General features: G+C 31.5%; 1 long non-coding RNA gene and 1 pseudogene across 2 annotated transcripts; both read left to right on the top strand.

Moving 5' to 3' along the window:
• The first annotated feature begins 5439 nt into the window (after positions 1 to 5439).
• Positions 5440 to 6699, top strand: LOC117910988 (annotated as a pseudogene).
• Positions 6700 to 6728: 29 nt separating this feature from the next.
• On the top strand, positions 6729 to 9776 carry LOC117911767. Of its 2 annotated transcripts, XR_004650914.1 has the most exons (3): positions 6729 to 7095; positions 8631 to 8682; positions 9515 to 9776. It is a non-coding gene; the product is annotated as an uncharacterized LOC117911767 (long non-coding RNA). The 2 variants fall into 2 exon arrangements; XR_004650913.1 differs by lacking the exon at positions 6729 to 7095 and having other exon boundaries at positions 8495 to 8682.
• The last annotated feature ends 12357 nt before the right edge of the window (positions 9777 to 22133 follow it).

Genomic DNA, 22133 nt, shown 5'->3' on the forward strand with positions numbered 1-22133 from the left:
AAAAAAAAAATATTAAGTCCATTAAAAATAATAATATTAAAGGATATAACTAAAACTTTATATTTTCATAATATTATATATATATATTAGCTTGTCAATCTTGGAAGTTATGTTAATTTAAACGATGATATTATGCTAAATTTTAATATAAAAAAATCATTATAGGAACTTAAGATTATAAAATATAAATTTTAAGTAGTTATTTAAAAATAATTAATATTTCATATATATATATATATATATATTTATCAAACGTAGTACCTTGACCATTTAACTACTATATTTTAATGATATAAGTATTACTTTTGATCATTTTAGGAACTATTTTTAATAGGTGAGTGAATAAATTTAAATTATTTTCATAGGATTATTATTTTATAATTATTTATAAGTAAGAGCGTGAAATTCCATTTTTCCTAATTTATTAAATAAAATTAAAAAAGAATAATATTTTAAAAAAAAGGACTAAATGTTAAAAAATAAAATATGAGACTATACCAAATAATATAAAATAATTTTTTATTTTAAGGAAACTTTAGGGTAGGGGTGGCATATAAAATGCTTGAAACACTATCTTAGTATATCCGATTCTAACACAATTTTTAATTTAACGTCCGAATCCCACATTTGGTAACCTAGGACAGGTGGTGGGATCCACGTTCAAACCCAAGTTACATAGATGAGTGGTTAAAGTTGATAAAATATTGTATTTTATTTATTTATTTATATGGTATGAAATGTGTATCTGTGGGTGACGTTTATTTTATGCTAAAAAAATATCGTCATCCCACATTTAGAAACCTAGTACAAGGGGTGGGACCCATGTCCAAACCCAGGTTGAATGATTACTTCGTGGTTAAGTTAAAAATTGTTTGGTCTTTTTTTATTCTGGAAGTGTGCTTTTCCGTCAATTAACCATGCCACGTCACAGCAGTGAAATAATAATGGCAGCGTTGTACCCTCGTACTCGTGACCCCACAGTGTAGGACTCGTTCAATTTCTCGTGATGCGATAAATTGGGGGAAGAAGTGGCCTGTGGGCAGAAAATATCTGGTGTGGTCTTCTAATCAATCCCATCATGTCATTCGTCATTCACTCATTGTGGGATTAGCAAAACCGGAGTCATCATCTCTTCTCGCTCTTCCTCTAAATCAGGTAGGTATGATATGATCTATCATTCAATGCCTCTGGGCATGGACGAAAGTTCATTTACACCTACCTTTATTGTTTCGGTTTCTTTCTCCATCGATGTTCTAATATTTTATAAATAATTATTTAATATTTAATAAACTTTTTCAAGCATATGTCACCAATAAATGAAAATTACCGGAACACTTTACTGATGATACAATCTTAACCATTCATTAAAAATTTTGATTTTGAGAGGAAATGGGTGTTTGCTATAGCCGGATTCCCTTTTTCTTTTCGGAAAATTGTGTTTTGGCTCAACACCCAATGAAAGAATGAAAATGGATAGTAAGGATATTGTCTTTAAAAAATCCCTAAAATACCCTTGACTATTAAATGAAAAAACTAACCAATCACCTCACCTTTCTCATTCTCTCTTTGACTCTTTTACCATTCTCTCACCTATTTGATAGTGAAATCAACTTGAATCATTTTTTTTCATCAAATATGAAAGATGATTAAAAATTATTATTACCAAATGTATTTTTGAAGTGAATAACTTTTAAAACCTTATCAAATATTATTCTTTTTTTCAAACTTACATAATATATAATAAATATCATTCTTTATTTCAAACCTATATTATTTCTCATATATATTAAATAATTTTTAAACACCTCCTAAAATATTAGTATTATTTGTTTACTCTAACTTGTAAATTAGATATCATCAAATATTATATTTTTTTCAAATTTATAGAACATATAATAAATACTTTTTAAATACCTTATAAAATATTATTAATTTTTTTTTCTAACTTACAAATTAGGCACATGGTGTTTATTATTTTTTTGAATATAAAGTAAATACTCACATGCATATATATATATATATATATATATATATATATATATAATATTAATCAAGAAGACAATATTTATAAGACTAATTTACCAACCTTCCAATAATTTTGAAAATGTAAATAGGGTAATTGACCGAATTAAAGTCTTCAAAAATATTCAAAATTTCTCCATTCCAAAATTACCTAATTGCTCTCCACACTAATCCTTAATATTTTTGAAAGATTTAAATATTTAAAACCATTAAAATAAATAATTTCTTATTAAAGCAATTTTTTCAAAGTAATAAGATAAAAATCATGAAATCTTCAAAACTATAATTACAACAAATATTTTTAACTTTAAAATTAATTTCATAATTTAAATTAATGATTTTAAAAAATAAAAATGTTATAAAAATATTTTTTGTTTATTTTTAATGCCATTTAAATATGATTTTTTTAATCTCTATTGATAACAATGAAATTATATTTACAAAGGCAAAATAGTAAAAATATATATTTCATTTAGTTTACTTATAATGAACAATTCAAATATGATTGATTTTAATTTTATTTCCTATGTGTTAATTTTTGTAGAGAATGTCTTAATGACATAGTTTGGTAAAAAAAGAAAAACAAAACAATCAATAATCGTCTTAATGTCAAATTCAAGTTATTTAAAAATCGTATAAAACCTATTAAAAACCTTGTACACCCTTATACACTTAGCACATTTCCCTTGTACAGTTAGTGTAATACTCTTGTACAATGACACAAATTTCATATATCTCCTAATTTATATATCCATGTAGGTGTATTAATCATATTTTCAATGGTTTGATTGAGAAAATGGTGGATGACTTAGGGTCAATTTTTTTCCCCAAATATCATTATTGGGAAAAATATTAGAATTTTCATATAAGAGTTAAATAAAGTGCATGACATAGGTGTACAATCATTGGGTGACAAGGAAAATAAAAAAGTAGTTTATAATCAATTAAATTCATTCACAAAGGGTAATCTTGTACACCTTTGTACAATTTTACATTTCCCTTGCACAGTTAGTGTAATACCCTTATACAATGATACAAATTTTATATCCTTCCTAAGTTATGTGTCCACGTAAGAGTGTTTAACCATATTTTCAATGATTTGGTTGAGAAGATGGTAGATGATTTAAGGTCAAATTTTTTTTTCTCCAAATATTATTATTAGGAAAAATATTGGAATTTCCATGCGGGAATTAAATAAAGTGCATGACATATATGTACAATTCATGAGTGATAAAAAAAAATAAAGGAATGACTCATAATCGATTATAATATTTCACAAAGAGTAGCCTTGTACACCTTTATACACTTAGTACATTTCCTTTATACAGTTAATGTAATATAATTGTATAGTGACGCAATAAATAAATAAATAAAATTTATTATTTTTTTATTTTCATATAAAAAAATAGTAATAAATAAGGTTTTCAATTTCATTTTAAAAAATAGTTTTCATTTTTTAATTAAAAATATTTTCAAAAAGAGACAGTATAGAAAATAAAAATTATTTTTAAAAATAAAAAATAAAAACTAGAAAAATATTTTAAAACCAAACTAAAATATAATCTATATAATTTTTAACTACTTGTTTTCATCTAAAATAAGTAAATATACCTTTCAACCCTTTTATATAAGAAAAATTCAATCTCTACTATGTATTGATATAATCCACTTCTAAAGTTCGGTCATATGAAAACATTTTAATTGAGTACTTAAAATAAAAACTTTCCATCCATCCTCTTTCTTTCTTTTTCTTTTTCTTATTTTAATAAATTTTCAATTAATTCAAATCATTAAAATAAATCCCTAATAAACAAATTTGTAACATTTCATATAACTTATTACTAAAAGTCATGTTCAAAAAGTTATTAAAATAAGGAAGAAAGAAAATTAAAAAAAATAAACGTTTTATTTTATAATAGTAAAAAAAACTTTAAAATACTTTTTAATATAAAAAAATTAAAATAGTGAATATATTTATTTTAAATAGTATTTTAATCATTAAATTATTTACTTCTAAAATATAAAAAATAAAAATAAATGTAAAATGTAATTTTTATTTATTTAAATTAATATTTTTTTAAAAAGTATTTTCCAAAATAGTCTTTGAATCATTAATATAATTTTTGTTTATTTATAATTTAAAAATAAAAAAATAATTTTGATTTTTCAATTATTTATAAAAGAGTTTAAAAAAATAACGAAAAATCCAAAAATGGTTAAATAAGAAATAATAGTGGCATGTGAAGGGTGGTAGAATAAATACAAAAATGAGTCAAGTGGGTATTTTTGTTTATTCCCATCTCATATCCTTGAAATCAATTATGGGTGTTTGAAGGACTCTTTATTAATTATCAAAGCCAAATGGGTCTAAAACCCAATTCTCCCTTTTCTTTTTCATTCTTCATCTTTATCCGATAAAAATTATATATATATATATATAATATTAGTTAAAATTTACTTAAAATTTATTTACCATAAAAAAAATCAATTTATCATAATCATTAATTATTTAGACAAAAATAAAATAACAAAATGAAATAAAATATTGTGTTAAAGAAAAAAATTATTAAAAATATTTATTTCATGTTATTTAAAAAAAATATTTATTTGACATTTTTTATTTATTAATATTAAAGAAAAAGAACTAATTTTATTGTAACATAATTTTAACATAATGTTCCCAAATATTGTTATTTTGCTCATAAAATGACTAAAAATGCTTAGAAAATTAGTAAGCTCCCAAAATTAATCATTTGACTTCATAAAATTGTAAATTTTCTTCCAATGATGAAATTAGAACATGATAAGTTGGTCTCATTTTAGTGTGTCTTTTCTTAGGACATTGAGTCTTAGTTATATGTTGTCAAATTTTCTCCTTTTTATGTTTGACAATAAAAGTCTTTTTAGATAGTGACTTACTCTTCATTAAAGATTAAAGATTGTTATTTGTTTGATTCATTAGTCACAAGTGTGTCTAAAGAGGTTTGACATGCGACATATTATGTTTCTTTGAGGTATAAATAGGTTCAATATTATTTTTGTACTTAAAATGTTTTAAAATTATTTTTTCAAAAGAAGTAGTGAACACTCAAGCGGTCATGACAGTCCTGCTAAGTTTAGAATAAGATTTTAGATGATTTTCACTTAAACTCTAATTTGGAAACTTAAAATATTGAAACTCTTTGGGTTTTTGCCTATAAGTACCCTCGACTAACCCCCTGAGGGTTAGAGATTTTGGGCAATTGAAAATAGATCGTTCAAGAGACCTCTCATGCTCAAGAGAGGACCACTCACTACTACAAAAAATGAAATCAATGGCATTTTATTTCTTGGTTCTTTTAAAAAGCGTCATTGCTTATTAATAAAAATGACTTTTCTTGGCGCTTACATTCCCTTGACGCTTTGTAGGTAGAAACAATGGCACTTTTAAACAATGGCGCTTTTAGAAGGGTCATTGTAAGATGAAATTTAAATGATGGCACTCTTAGAAGCGTCATTGAACGAGTAGCTTAACCTTGGCTCTCTATAAGAGCGTCATCTTCTGTTTTCCCTTATAAGTACACATAATCCCGCAATCTCCACTTTAACCTCATAGTTCTTGCACTCGATGCTCAATACTCACACTCACCTCCAACAAATTGACAAGCATTCGTTCTAAAGCCAAATGATTTCTGTTAATACCCACGAGTTTCCAAAACACTCCTAGTAGTATTGGGTTTCCAACATTCTCTTGTTGAGAGAGATTTCAAAAAATTGTGATGTTGAAACCCAACCCTAATGGACATTTGTTGTGCGTAACCATGGTATATCTTTTTATCTCCCTCGAAATTAGTTTTTCCACTATTTGCATGATGGCCTTTGATGCTCTTATACCATTTTAGGGATCAATTTCTTTTATTTTAGGGTTTTAATTTCTTCCTTACACCATTCTTATAGATTTCAATTTCTCAGTTGGAATTACCTGTTGCAGAGTGTACTCACCATTCCACTGTGAAAGTGCATTCAAAATTTTGGTAGACTCGTGCCTCTGGGCCCCATTCTCGCTCTCTACAGCCTCTCCATGGCCTTGATTTCAATTGTCGTCTTCATCGGGACGTTTTTCTCCACCGCCGCTGAGATCCGGGACACCCGGTGGTTCTGGAAGAGGTCCAAGACCCCATTACAATGGTTGTTATGCTTCCCTCTGGGGACACGACCATCGGGGCGACCCTTCTTCTGGTCATACGCCTACTACCTCTCTCACTTCCTCTACATGTTCCGCACATACTTCACCATATTAGGACATCGTAAGCTGGGTTTACTCAACATTTTCAAGAACTTAATGCTGTTATGCATGTTATTTATGTGGCTTGAATTCTCACAGTCATTCCAATTAGTAGAAATCATGTTGTCCACCCTAGTGTACTCTATTGTATACGGCTACAAGTTCTGGACGACAATCAGGCTGCCCAGTACATGCTTCCCGTTTGTGTTGAGTTGCTAGATAGTTTTATTGGGCTCTAATGTCCTCTGCCATGTGGGGGCCCTTTTACTTCACTTGAGGAAAGGTGGCTGTAATGGAATTGGGGCCTGGATCTTCAATAAAACTTCCTTAAAGAAATTGTTGGATATTTGGCAGAAGCACATTTAACAAGTCACCTTTGTTCTTTAAGTCCAATGAGAATGCGATGGACTCTGTTTCTACTAATATTGCAGTTGAAAAGGCTGCTCAAATTTCAATATAGAACGTTGATGGTGATAGAAGAGCATATTTCCTTTGAAATGCTCTTTAGCTGCTTAGAAAATCAGTTCATGTTGTTGCTCTAATTCAAGCTGTTTGGCAATAGAGGAAGGGGAAACTAGGTTAGAGATCTTTGGTCCAAACAAGTTGGATGAGAAAAAAGGCTATTCTTTATGTTGTTGAGTAGTGCCCTAGTTTTATTTTATTAATAATGATGGAAAAACTGATATGGCAAGAACAATTTTTCGAAACAAGAAAACAAGTTGCTTAAATTCTTGGGCTTTATGTGGAATCCTCTATCATGAGTGATGGAAGTTGCTGCTATCATGGCCATTGCTATGGCAAATGGAGGGGTAATCATCTTCCTTTTTCATTTTCCCCTTGCTTTCAAACTTTTTTTTTTCTTCTAACTTTTGGTGTGTGTTTGTGTGTTTTTATTGTATTTCTTCTAGATTTTGAGAATTTTAGTTGTAAAGCTATTTTTTTTTTTTTGCTTATTTTATGATTTTAGTTCCATAGTGCACCGCTAGCAGATACTACCATTTTTTTTAAACTTTATTTTTGTTCCACCATCCATGTAGAAATGCTAAAACACCCTTTAAAAGAATCAACTCATACTCATTCACTATTATTGCTTTTCATATTAGCTCTATAGATTTTTTTCTCCTCTTTCTAGTGATTTCACAATTATCATTTCTGGACCTTTTTGCTATGTTATCCTAAAAGGTTTAGTTGTTAGCATGGAACTTCCTTGAGTTTTCATGCCTAAGGTTGTGACTTTGATGATTATCTTATTAGTTTTTGTGATTTTTCCAATAAAAACACTTCATCATCAACATGCAGACCACTAACTTGCTCACCCATGAAAATCTAATCATCATCTGCCATGTCTCAAATATTAATAAAACCAAGCTTGTTGGTATACTATAGGGACCAAAAAACTAAAATCTAATCCTCATTTGCCATCTAAAATGCCTTTTGATATATTTTTTTTTGGATAGTTTCTTAAATAGAAGGCAAAGGATCCCAATTATAGAAAAATCAACTAGTTTCAATAATTAATAATTAAATTGATTCCCCTCAAACTTTTAGAATTTATAGAAGAAAAATATTAGAAGCTCTATAATAAATTAATAATGAATCAAGTAATTATTTTTATTTATTTCTTTAGGCATTTGAATGTATTATCATTAAAATTTCATATTTTTATTAGTTTTTAATGATAATGCGATAAAGCAAAAATAATGTAAATTTAAGTGTAATCATTTTTTTAAATTTCTTTAATATTCATCATTTTATTAAATAGAAGGCAAAGGTTCCCAATTATAGAAAAATCAACTTTGTTTGGACAATAGAATATTCAAACTTGATTTAGGCCTTAGGGCATGACATTGCATAAAGTTGAAACTTGACATAATTGACAAACTTAAATTCATGGTAAAATTTTTACAGCCCATAATATTTTAAAATATTAAAATTTTAATTTATATTTTTATGTAATAATTTGAACAGTAATGACTTTCCATTCATTCAAATTTATTGAATTACAATAAGTACATAATAGGAGAAATAATAAAGCAATTGTTTGACTTTGAGTAGATGAAGTATTTTTGGGGGTGCTCATAAATTCTTTCAATTTTTTAACCTTGCTTATTTGTATGACATTGTTGATTCTTTGACCTTGCTTTTACAATAACATCATATTTATCTTTACACTATTAAATTAAATACCATAGTACACTCAATAAGTATTTAATTATAAGAAGATTTTAGAGTATTGGTATTTTCCCACAATATTTTCTATTCTCTTGCGATTGATGTTAGTTTCTTTGCAAATCCTTTTAATGTCTACCTCTAAGTTGTATCAAATTGTTTTTTATACATGTAGGTGCTGGCTTTGGTTTACTAGAAAGAACTTTAAATCACTATGCTAATGTCAGGTGAGGATAGTGTTTTATTTCCTTCAAGTTCAACATATATTTTACTTAAATGATGTTATCAAATAGTAGGTACAGTTTTAGTTTCACATTATAATACATGTTTAAACTATTTCTTTTAATTAACTCATGGTTTTTCAAGACCTATACCTATTTTTTGTTATAATTAATTAGTTTGAATTTTGTATTAAGTAACAGAAATCCTTGCCTTGTAAGGAATATTCAAATTCTAGAAGAATTATCGACTCTTGATTAAATAATTGAGTTAACTACAATTAGTTATTTTACTAAGTGAACGAAATTCCTATATGTAAGTGTATTTATCACCTACAGGGTACTTGATAAGTTGGGATAGATAGGGTAGTGACATAGAGAATAATATGGTAGTTGCATTTGGAAGTACACCCACCATAAACAAGGACACTGTCATGTTTATAGCTTCGTGATATGATCAACCTATATCTCACCTACAATTACAAAACACAGATGAATGTGTGTATAGTGCATGTTTGTTGCATTTGGGACTATTAGATCAATAATATTCTTAGCAATAATAACTTCAGCATTATGATACTAAAAAACATTCAATCTTTATAAAAATATTTATTTCTAATAAAAAAAAACAAGGGATCCAAGTTTTAATGTTTTTTAATAATATAATTTATGATTGTTCTAGTGCATTGACATATAGTAATTAGGCAAATTAAAATTAAAATTTCAATTATGCTTATTAGTTGTTTCATGTATAAATTAAAGGTTTTTATTTTTTTAATTTGTCCTTTGCTTATATATCTTTTTCGAAATTGTAATTGATTTTAGTTTTTTGTGCATGTAGGTCATCTTTTTGGGAAATTAACCTTATAGTTGGATAAGCTAGCATGAAGCAGTATGTTGAAGACCAAGGCAAATTGGGTTGCAAGTAAAGAAAAAATGGACCATGTTAAGGGACTAAACATTAAAGTTGTGACTTTTTTTTGTTGTTATTTTAATATCTTTTAGTTTTTTTTTTTTTTTTTTGTGTTTCTTATACAAGTTCTCTATCCGTGATTAAATATTGCAATTTGGAAATGTATTACCAAGTGAAAAATTAGGTGCAACAACTAATTTCATTGGTACATAATTTTTTATTTTTTATTTTTATGTGTATGTATTATTTCAATAGCAGGTGAAAAAATTATTAAATTAAACAATTATCTTCCTTGATGCTTTTACTAAGTGTCAAGGAATGAGAGCAATTCTCTTCAATGGTGCTTTCTAGAAGTGTCATTATAATTCGATATTTGAAACCATTAAACAATGGCACTTATAGAAAGTGTCAAGGTTTCTTCTACTCAGCAATGACGCTTATAAAAGTGTCAATGTAATCTGATATAACTAACAATGACACTTTTTTAAGAGTCAAGGTTATTTTCAATGGCGCTCTCTAGAAGCGTCATTGTAGGCAAATACTTATTATGACAGGCCAGTAGATGAGACTTTGGGGAAACGCCATTGAATTTATTTCTTGACACTTAAAAAACGTCATGGTTAGCCTTTTTTCTTATAGTGCCTTGAGAGAAAACCTAAATTGTCATATTATTCATGATTTCTCATTTAAGGAATTAATTTTGGAGTCTTAGGTTGAAGACCTTAATCCCGTTGGAGTGGCTAAAGGATCTACAAGGGAGCAACAAGGAGTTGTTGCGTTGTGGACGTGAATCAAGTTGTGGGTGATGAAGAGTAAGTTTTTAGGGTAAAACGACCAAGTAAATCTATGTAACTTGATTTTGAATAGTGGATTTAGATTAATAGGTCTTAGACCTCGTGACTTTTTATCTTCGTAGTTTGTGAGAGTTTTCCTTGTAAAAATCTTGTGTCTCATTGCATATTTTTTACTATTTATATCATGTTTAATGATATTGATAACCTTTTGATTGATTGGTTAATTCATTATTGTGAAACCAAGGTTTGGTTAATCTTGATTTTGATGATAACAAAACAAGGTTTAGAACTAATGATTATATTTCAAGTGTGATTAGGCAAGACGATTTCCAAAGTGGCAATCCAAAGACAAATCAAGCTAAGGAGAAATCATGAAGAAGAAGACCACCTCAAAGAGAAGAGTTTTTTAAGACCAAAGCTTCTTAAGATCTCTTTGTAAGGTTGTTGGTGCACTAGGACTTTCATGCATTTCATTATTTATTTATGCACCAAAATCATCCAAGAGTAATATTGTTTTAAATATATTAAGAATTGGATGATTTCATGTTTTCAACTAAAACCTTGTGTTAAATGATTTTCAAACTTGTGTTAAAAGGTTTTAAGTTAAAAAAGGTTGAGTGTTGAGCCAAAAAATGGCTCAACCGGTTCAACCGGTCGACCAGTTGTGCTCGTCCGGTCGAGGACCGGTTGAGGGAGGCCAAAAAGTTTTTCTCTCTCCCAGCGGCCTTTTCTTCCCGATCAAGGTTGAACCTCAACCGATTGAGGTCTGGTTGAGGTCCGGTTGAGGCCCAATGGTCACTTTTCCTAACGGCTAGTCAATCGGTCGACCCCTAACTCGACCGGTCGAACCCCCAACGACTAGTATGACTTTTTTCTTCTATAAAAAGGCTCCAATCTTCATTGTTTCATAATCTTAACCTTCCCAAATCATTCTTGAATATATTTGAGCCTTGGAAGAGTGTTTTTTGAGTGCACCATTGTTTCATAACTTGCATATCTTTAGTGCACCATTCAATCCTAGTTTTTCTTGTATCTTTGAGCCTAAAGTTCTATTACTAGGATTTTTGTGAGATCAATCTTTGTATATCTTTGAGAGGAATTTTCTCAAGTGAGGGATATCACTTGAGAGGTTGTTCAAGAGTGGGATAACTCTTGAGAAGTGTAAAGGGTGCTTGGAGCCAAAAGTCCAAGAGGGTGAATTGGAACCATAATCCAATTGTAAAGAGATTGGAAGCTTGGTTGAAGCTTCAAGATAGTGGAACCCTCACTCGGTTAGGAGGTTGAGGAGAGTGGATGTAGGCAAGGAAGTGCCGAACCACTATAAACTCTCATGTTTGCACTCTCTCTTCCCTAACTCTTTTAAATTATATGCAATTGTCTTTATTTTGTTTATTATATACTTGCATATAATTGTCTCTTATTTTTGCATAGTTTAAATTTGTGAAAAAGAGACTATCACCCTATTTACCTCCCCCCCCCCTCTAGGGTGATTACCATAGTTTGGATTAACCTCAAATTTCTAACAATTATTAAGGATGTTGAGTAAGTTATATTGAGAGATATGGTAGTTATACCTAGAACTAATTATTGTTATCCTTAACATCTCTCAATACATCTTTTGGATATTAATAATTATATTATTTTATCTCTAACTAATCACAAGATATTTCTAAAAGGTAAAAATAAGTTTTTTTTTTCATATATCTAAAGATTTTAAATATAACCTATTTAGTCATTTGGGAAACTCCTGATACCTATTAGGTTAAAAGAATTTGGAATAATATTTTAAATATTTTTCAAAATTTTCAAATCACCCATTCATTCCCTTTTGGGTGTCCCATTGGATTTTTAACGGTTTTTCACCTTTGATATCTTTGTTTGTAACTTTGATCTCATTCCTTTGTATCTTTAGTCCTATTGATTTGTATCATTAATCTCATGACTTTGTACCTTAATCTCATTATTTTGTATCATGGTCTTATTAATTTATGCTTTGATTCTTATTTGGGTGTAACAGTTAGGATAGAGCCCTTAAAAGCATGACATAATGTAATAAATTTGAAATTTGTTATTTATTTAATGATGTTCCAATTTCACTTTTATTTATCCTTATTCCATGTATTATACTTTCTGAGCATTATTGTCTGCATCTTTTGCATTGCACGTGAATTAGGTGTATTAAGAGTTGCACAAAAGATCTAAGTCATGGATTTCTTGCAAACAGATGACTTGTTCACAACCAGTTCATGAGTCTTGACAACCTATTAGAGGTTGTAGTGCACCACCTCCTAATTGAAGGGATGATTGGTCTTGGCTATCGGGATGGGTTTCCCATGGTGAGTGCACTATCGTGTATTACACATTGGACATGACCTATAGTGAGTCATGACTTAAGGCTATTAAGTAGTCATGACTTCACCAAGCTGCTTCATTGTGTTGTCTTTCAACCTTAAGAGAATTTTAAACTTGTGCTAAAGTTAGTAGTGACTTTGACCTACAGGTGTGATCATAGGTTGATCATATATTCTCTATGGATTGGAGCACCATTGATGGAGGTCGGTAACAATAGGTATTCTCAATAGAAGTATCATGATATCTCATGAGATTGAGACAGTGTGTCCTCTTGGGTGATCCTAAGGAGGTGTGTTCATGGATACTATGACCATTGTAGTTCCTTAAGTGGAACTTGACATAAACTCTTTGAAAACTAAGACATATCAATTGAATACAGAATAAGAGGATCTGTAACTCAAGGATAGTAAAGATGGTCTTGAAAGGCTGATAGATTTCACCTTATTACACTATGGACACCGGTTCAGAGAAGATTGAACACAATGGATAGCATGTCATAGACCCAAACACATAATGTCTCGTTGTTATTTACATAAGATACTGGAGTTCATTTGATTCTCTATAGTGGGATGTTGAATCAACTTCAGAATTGGATTCTAAGGGGGCTAGTACTCCTATGGATCCCAATAGTCCTTACTTTGAGCTCATATACCTTGTTGGCATGAATTATGAGGATTGGATTGACTCTAAGTTCACTTTTGTGCATAAGGGCATTTTGTTAATTATGTAAGGTTGCACAAGGGTAAGTGAACAAAGTCTCTAGATTAGACTATATGATTAATTAGTAGGTCTTATTGGGTTAATTAATCAATTAGAACCCAATTTGGGCTAGATTAAGTGACCCAAGCCAATGTGGGCTCAAGTCATTTAAGCTCATTAGGAACCTTATATATACCTCATAAAGGTTAAGGTTTTTCCATAACTTTTTGTTTTCTACCATCTAGAGCGAAAGAGAGCCATAGCCTCCACCATTCTTTCATTCCCACTAGAAGTGTGCCAAACACAAGGTTAAGTCATCGGGTGGAAGATCATGAGTTTACGAGACTTCCAACAACTTCAAGGTTGTCTTTAACAATTGAAATATTAAGTTTAGGAACATCTAAGCCTAAATGTTAGTACTTAAACCCTAAAAAAATCAATTTTTAAAAAATTGGTATTGCTTCTATTACTTAGACCAATTAATTTTCATATGAGATGGTTAAAGCTTGATCCGAGAATTGGTATTAGGTCATGGGTTCAAGTTATGGGAATGTCATGTTGGGGGTGATGAGGTTGTTGGCCGCTCTCAAGCCATTTGGGAAGGGCACCCAAAATGATGGTGGTTGCAGCTATAAAAGACTTCAGCTACTCTCATTAGACACTAATTAACTTTAAGATGAGATGGTCAAAGTTTGATCTAATTATGGAAACAAGATAATTTAATTTAAATAATCATCCAAGAAGGAGGAAAGGGGGGGAGGGGGGGTGTGAGGGAGGGTTGAATTAGGTGTTAAGATTTTTAATTTATGAAGAGGATAATGATGAAATAAAGAACAATATCAAGAAATTAAGAGAAGCAGATTGCAAACTCTTTGATAATAGTTCAACAAGCCACCTACATCCACTTTTCTCAAACTCCTAACCGAGTAATGGTAGATAGGTTACCTAAATGATGGTGATTGAATGTTATAAAAGACTTGACCTACTTTCACTAGACACCAATTGTTTTTAGATGAAATGTTCAAAACTCGATCTAGTTGTGAAAATAAGCTAATTCAATTTAAACAATCGCCTAATGAGGAAGAGAAAGGTGACTTGGGTATTAAGTTTTTTTTTTTTTCCAAAAATAATCAATTACAAAAAAATCATGAAGAGGATAATGAACAACTAAAGAACAATATCAAGAAATTCAGAGAATAAGATTGCAAACTCTTTTATAGTGGTTAAACAAGTCGCTTATGTCCATTTCCTCAAACTCCTAACCAAGTCAAGAGTTTACTATCTTCAAGACCTAAACCATGAGCCTTCAATGTCTACGTTTGGATTTTAAGGTTCTAATGAAACTTCACAAACTCTTCAAGTGATCTACCTACTTGAATAACTTCTCTCACAAGAGTAAATAGGGGTGAATTTATGAACTCCAATTCTAGTAACTAGTTTGGCTCTTAATACAAGAAAAACTAGGAAAGACATGAATGAACATAAAAAAGATTTGTAGATTTAGAATTGAATGTACTTGGAAAAGCTTTGAATGAAAAGAAAGAAGGTTTTTCAATTCAATGTAGTAAGTATCATGTTAATAAATGCTTTAAAACACTTCAATTTATAGTTTTCCAACTTAAAGACCTTAAAACCCTCAAAAAAGGCTCAACCAATAGAACAACCGATTTGATTGATTCACTAGTTGTTAAGCATTTAAAGACTAACTAGTTATCGTTTAGGCTTAGACCCTTATTCCATTGAGCAATTAGTTCAATGGTTTATGAACTAGTTAAGGCTCTACTTCAATTGATTAAGGCTTTAGAAAAGAGAGTGTATACTAAAAGCACCTTGATTAGTCAGGCCCAACCTACTTAACAAGTTCTTTCCTACCTTAGCCAATTACATTGTAAAGTGCTTAAAAAACCTAGCTTGAGGTTTAGAACTTCTTACAACTTATGTGCAAATTCTTAAAACCTTTATGTTAGGACATTATGTCTTGTTTATATGTTGGCAAATTTGTTCCTTTTAATGTATGGCTATAGAAATCCTTTTAGATAGTGATTTTCTTTCCATTAAAGATCAAAGGTTATTGTTTGTCCAATCAGGAAGTCATAAGTACGTTTAAAAAGGTTTGACTTGTGGTAAGTTAGACTCCTATAAGATATAAAGAGAATCAATTTGTTTTTGAACTTAAAATAACTTATATTAAGTTTTTTATAAAAGGGTAGGACCGCTCAAGTGGGCTGAAACGCTTAAGTGTTGAAGACTGCTCAAGCGTTCGAGGTGCTTAAGCGGTCCTTCAATGAGCTCGAGCTGTAATGTTGATTTTGTTGAGTTTTTTCACGCAAAATTAGTTTAGAACTTTTCCAAAACTAAAACTCTTCAGGTTGTTTGACTATAAATACTTTATTATTGTTGGGACCCTTGGATTACTTCGTTCCCATGCCTTAGATCTCATAGGGTGTATGCATCTATCCCTAGGGATCTTTAGATCTAACATAATAGAAAAGAATGTGTGGACCCGTATTTTTCATGATGCGTCCCACTCAATCGGCGAGACTAGCTTTTATATTGTGAAAAATTTTAGTTTTGGAAAAGTCAGAATTGCCAATTTGTGGACCCGCATTTTTCACATGTGTCCCCACTCAATGGGTGAGACTCGCTTTTTATTTTGTGAAAAATTGATTAGTGTTTTTTTTTTGGAAAAGTCAAAGTCACCACTTATTTTATTTTTATTTTAAATGGAAAATAAAACAAGAAATAAAACCCTAAAAATAACTTCATAGTTTTTGGAAAAGCGTGTCTTTGAAAAACCCGAGTCTAGGTCCGGGGATCAGGTAACCTATTGGGAAGGTACCTCTAAGAGGTAGCACCCCTCTAAGCCCTAAAGAGGTCTTTACTAACTAAGTTGAGGGGAATGTGACAATTAATCAATTGATTGAGGGTATCTAGGTAGACTAAGGTGATTTCTAAAAAATAACATGCTAAACAAGAAAACCAATTACAAATCAAAAAGAAAATTTAGGGTACGTAGCTGGACTGCTTCTTATGCGTTATCACAAGACACCAAAGTTAGTTCAAATAATATATCATCCAGAATGCACTTTATTAGAAATAATTGAACAATGAAACAAATATCAAAACACCCAAGCACTATCAATCATAGGCATAGTTCACAATGACAAACATATTCACCAAATTTAGTTTGTGGGTGTTAGGGGGCGTACTTGGATAGCATAGATAACTTATAATGCGCTTCCATAAGACATGAGGGGTTAGATAATAATAAAATAAAAAAAATCCTAGCATGCTTGTTATCTAATTAGCATAGAAAAAATGATTAAAGTATACGAAAACATCCATTATCACACACATCTTGTATACAATTCCCAAAATTTTTGATGATTTTGATTATAAAAAGTAGCTAAAGTGGCATAAAAGATGAGTTTTAGAAATATTATTTTATGTTGGGGTTTGATTACTACTCAAAAAGAGCATATTTTATATAATAATTCTCATGAGTTTCACATATTTTGAGTAGTAATTATGCCTAAAACACTCAATTAACATGTTGTTGCCCTTGCAAGAGTTACTAACAAGTTTTATGAAGTTTTGGAGTCATTTCAAGGTATGATTTTGATAAATTGGTGACAAAAGAGATGAATCAAATTGAAGAAAACAAATAAAGTTAATGATGATCCAAATGCATAATGAAAGAAGCAATGCAATCGGTTTGGACCGGGATTTGGAGTTGATTTGGAGGTAGTGGAAGTGGAATCAAGAGAAAGAAATGGGAGAAATGACAAAAAGAAGTTGAAATTTTTTTTCAATTTCGCATGAACATGCGAAAAATTCGCACAGACGTGCGAAATGGACCAGGAGGGGATTTTGGCTGCAACTAAAGAGGAGAAGTGAAAACTAACTTCGCATGACCATGCGAAATTTTCACACAGTCATGCGAAATGCTCTAGGAAGACAAAATTCGTGCTCATGTATTCTCCACTTCGCACAATCGTGCGAACTTGTTAGAGCTCGTGTAAAACTGTATTTTCTCCAGATTCCTTGGTGAGAAAGCCTCCGGAAGACATCTTAGATGATGCTAAGTGTCCACTTGACCTTGGCCTATAAATTGAAACTTGATTAACTCATTTAATGAATTTTGATACATTTCCTAATTGTAGAACTTTCCAGATTTCTTCTCTCTATATAATTCTCCAATTTCCTTCATTTTCTCTCATTTTTTTGGTAGCCAAACATGTCTTGTGAGATCAAATCTCTAAGCATGAGTGGCTAAATCTCGTTTTTCTCGAAGGAGGAAGGATCTAGAGGCACGATCTATGGTGAATTAGAGAATTGAGATTGAATTGAAAAGGTAATTTGATCCGATTGATTGATTAATTGAAATTTGGGGATTTTTCTCTTCAAATTGTCTTGGATGATTACTATAATGCAAGCTAGGTAGATTCATCAAATTCTTAATGCTAGATTTGATGAGATTGAATAGTTGCATTGTGTGAATCATTGGAAAATAATTTAAGATGAATTGAACATATGATTTGAATTCATCTCTTGGATTAAATGACCTAATTTGAAGAGAAATTAGATCTAGACCTAAAACTAAATAAAAAATTGGTTTAGATGAAAAATTAGGTTTTCAATCTAACTTGATGAAAATTAGATCTCAACATCCATTCACCATGGAAATTGCTTTCTAGAAAATCCTAACTCCAAGAATTTCACCTCCTATTAATTTTCTTTTATTTTACTCTTCATTTTCCTCTCAATTTGAAATCACTGTTATTTTGAAATTTTATCATGCCTTTTCAAATCAATTTCACTTGATCACAATCATTTCTTATCATCTCATTCAAGCCTTAATTACTGAGAATAATCCATCCTTGTGGACGACACCTAAAAACCACTATACTACAGTAGTTTGTACTAAAACCACTTTTTGATCGGGTACAAGCTACTATAGAATATTGAATTAGGTTATAAATTTTGTTTTAACTAATAAATGACAAAAATCTGAGCGATCAAAAATAGCGTCGTTGCTGAGGATGGTGCCTAGGTGATTAGGCATTTTTTTTGGTGAGGATTAACCCTTTTGATCCACATCACAAGATTGGTGAAGTTCTCTTTACCGATTCTCCATTTTTTTTTAATTCCATTTTTTATCTTTTATTTTTCTCTTTTGTTCTTTTTGTTTTGGTTTGGTTTTTCTTGGCTTGTTTTGTAGGCTCTCCATTGCATGCTACATTGAGAATAAAACTCAAGGGAGAGATTGAAAAGGACTTATATTGCTAATCATTTTTGGTTTGTGATCCAATTGTTGAGGAAATGGAAAATCAATGGAAAAATCAACAAACCTAATAAGGACCAAACAATGACAATTCTCACATGTCTAGATCAATGAGAGAATATATGCATCCTCAAAGGATAGGAATGGGATCATGTATAGTTCTTCCTAATGAGCCTATTGTGATAAAACTCACTTGGTACCCCTTCTACCTCAATTTCATGGAATGGAGAATGAGAATCCTTATACTCACATCAAGGATTTTGAAGAGGTTTGTCATACATTTCACGAGGAAAACACATCCATTGAGCTTATGAGATTAAAGCCTTTTTGATTCATGCCTAATTGGTGTCTCAGCTGATGTATGTCCAGCTGGTGCTCCTTGATGGCAGGTGTAATCAACAAAATTTTTAACCTATAACACCATAAACTAGGGTAGCAAATACAAAGCTACTATAGCATAGTGGCTCTAGGATCGTTCCACTGGGAAGGACACTCAAGTAAAAAATGATACCAATTCAAAGTGAATTGGTGTTGTTTCATTTCAAGATTAGCTTAAGAAATAAAACACAAACTTTGGTTGAAAAAGGGTTGAACTTAGATTAACAACACAACAAGTGATGAAAATAACTTAAGAAGAAAAGCATTCCTTGGAGATTCAGGTATACAGGGGAGGTTTCTCATGCAAAAGCATAGCTCCGGTCACTTGGTTCAATTCCTCACATTAGAGACTTAACATTAAGTCAATTCTCTAACGGGTGCTGCATAAATGCATCCCTCAATTGGATTTCAGCTTTAATTCTCTCACTGATGCAACTTGTAATGGTTTGAGCCTCTCACTAGCCTTTACCATTCAAGGTGATCTTTAACCTTGGATTACCCGTCAAAAGCTCGCAAGAGGTAACTAATGGATGTCTCCTAAGAGTCCAAAAGCTTACCAAGTGTTGGCTATTCTAGAAAATCCTACCTTCAAGTCACCTACCAGAGGCTCGCAAGGGGTAAACTAGTGCATCTCCATGGGTGAAGATCACTTGCCTTACCAAGTGTTGGCCCAGGTGACTCCAAGGTGTTTTAAGTTAACTAAAAACATTAGAAACCATTCACGGGACACACTTACTCTTCATTCATAGCTGAAACCACAAAGCTTCTGCTTGATGCACTTGGAACCTTTCCCGGCAACCTTAACTCCAAGGAACTAAAAGGTTTAGCTACTCATTCTCTGGGGAAAATTCCTCAGAGAGTGCATAACTTAGAAAAAATATTAAAATACGAAGTGAGAAGGTAAGGTAGTCAAGAGCTAAAGCTCTTTGTATTTCTTTCTTTGGAATTTACAAAAAGTTCAACAGCCAGAACACCCACAGAACAGGCTCCTCGGGCTCTCTTTTATACCAAAAATCCCAAGTACAGCTATATCATGGTATTTTGCTAAATTCCTAACTTAAAAGCTAAGGAAATCTATCATTGGTGACTTACAAGGAGAATTTAGGCATTTAAGCAACAAAAAATCTAATGAAAAATATCTCCAAGAGTCGGTTACAAATATCAGGAAGCACTAAGGACCACTTCGCAGGTGAAAGATGAGGTCTGCGGAATTTCGCAGGTGCACAAGAGGAGCTGCGAAATTCCTTCATAGCAGCCAGCTGCTTCAACACCTTTGCAAAGTGAACTTCCAACTTGAGGTGTTTGGCTTCCATCGCGGCGCGAAGCTTCAGGGGAACTCCATAGCACTGTGCAAAAAGGCTGCGAAACCATTCCGCAACAAGAATGGTGATTTCGCAGCACTTTACTGAAGTCTTCCTTCCTTCAGCTTGGAGCAGTTATCTTCCAACGGCTGTAGCTTCCTCATTTCAGATCCAAATTGCACACGGTTTGAGGCATTGGATTGTTGACTCCCCAAGCTTTCAAATGACATATTGTATGCAGGAAATGGACTTCGGGAAGGGCTCCAAAATTAGCTGCAGTGACTGTCATCAAGAGTGCTCCACGGCTGAATCCTCTTTGCTTCCCCTTTTGCATTTCCACTTTGCTTATGGCATAAGAGCTTCAAGGCTCTGATTCTTCATGCCTCTTAGCTTCCCATAGCTTTCTAAGGATTCCATATCACTCTCCTCAATCTCGTAATGCTTTGGTGGTCAAAATGCTATCAAAACACCAAAACTTAAGGCTATTTGATTATAATTGATTGCAAGGGGCCTTAACATGCTAATTGGGTTAAAAGGCACTAACTACTACTCAAAAGTGTTAAAAAGGATTAATTAAAAGCTATCAAATAGCACTTTTTGAGTAGTAATCACTCCCCCTAACTGACCTATTGCTAGTCCCTTAGCAATGAAGGAGAGAAAAACAAAACAAAATTACCATAATTTACAACATCATGCTAATCACTTCCAAAAAATGTTTAAGTGGCATGACTAATCAAACTCTCACATGGATCATTAAAGAACTATAACTTCAATATTTCAACAAGAGAAATCAGCAACCTTGCTAAATACCACTGATCAAGGGAATGCATTATGCAAATTGAAGTTTTAGAATCATTTTCACTTCCAAAGAACCAAACTTTAATCTTCCACAAAAATCTAAGTGTAATATGATAGGTTCCAAATATAGCATGCTAAACTAATCTCTCCCCCCAACCTATCTCTTTTCAACACTTTAGTAAACTGACCCAATTCAATAAGCAGAGAACACATTTTTTTTTTTTTTTTTTTTTTTTTTTTTTTTTAGCTAATGAGCAGGCTTAAGGGGCATTCTTTTCTGTTTTGTCCATGTAACGGGGGTCCATCGATGACTCCCAACCAATTAAGGTTTAGGGCATCAAGCTTTAAGGATCTTTCAACCACTTACTCCTCGGATTTCACCCCGGACTTTTTCATATACCCTTTTTGCCTATCATATGCTAACTCCACCTTTTCACCCTTGTAACGAGCATTGAGGCCGGTGACTCCCAACCAATGAAGGCTTAGGGCACCAGGTTTAAAAGGTTTTCACCATATACCCTTTCAGACCTTGCTCGGGTTTCAAGGCAAGCAAACATTTTGCTTTCTTTCTTTTTTTTTTTCTCTTCTTTTTTTTTTCAAAGGCTCATTGGCCTTTCATAAGGTGTCTCAATATCATTAAAATGAGGTCAAAGATACCAAGTCCCAAAATTTTCTAAGTCAAGGGGGAAATAGTTTCTCATTTTATAAAAGGAATCTATTGTGCACAGTATGTGGATAGCTTAAAGTGGAAGGACTAAATTTGATTTCAATAGAAGTTTCAACAATTGAACCACTTTAGCAAGCATAATCCAAACTCTAAGTTAGATGCAAAGCAAAAGTTCAGTTTCTCCTATTTTAATTCGAAAATTTTTCCTCAAAATCCATGGAGATTATAGTAACAAGCAAAAAAAACTACAACTAAATTACTAGGCACAACTGAA

The sequence above is a fragment of the Vitis riparia genome, chromosome 3 (genome assembly GCF_004353265.1).
Source record: "Vitis riparia cultivar Riparia Gloire de Montpellier isolate 1030 chromosome 3, EGFV_Vit.rip_1.0, whole genome shotgun sequence".
Lineage (NCBI taxonomy): Eukaryota > Viridiplantae > Streptophyta > Magnoliopsida > Vitales > Vitaceae > Vitis > Vitis riparia.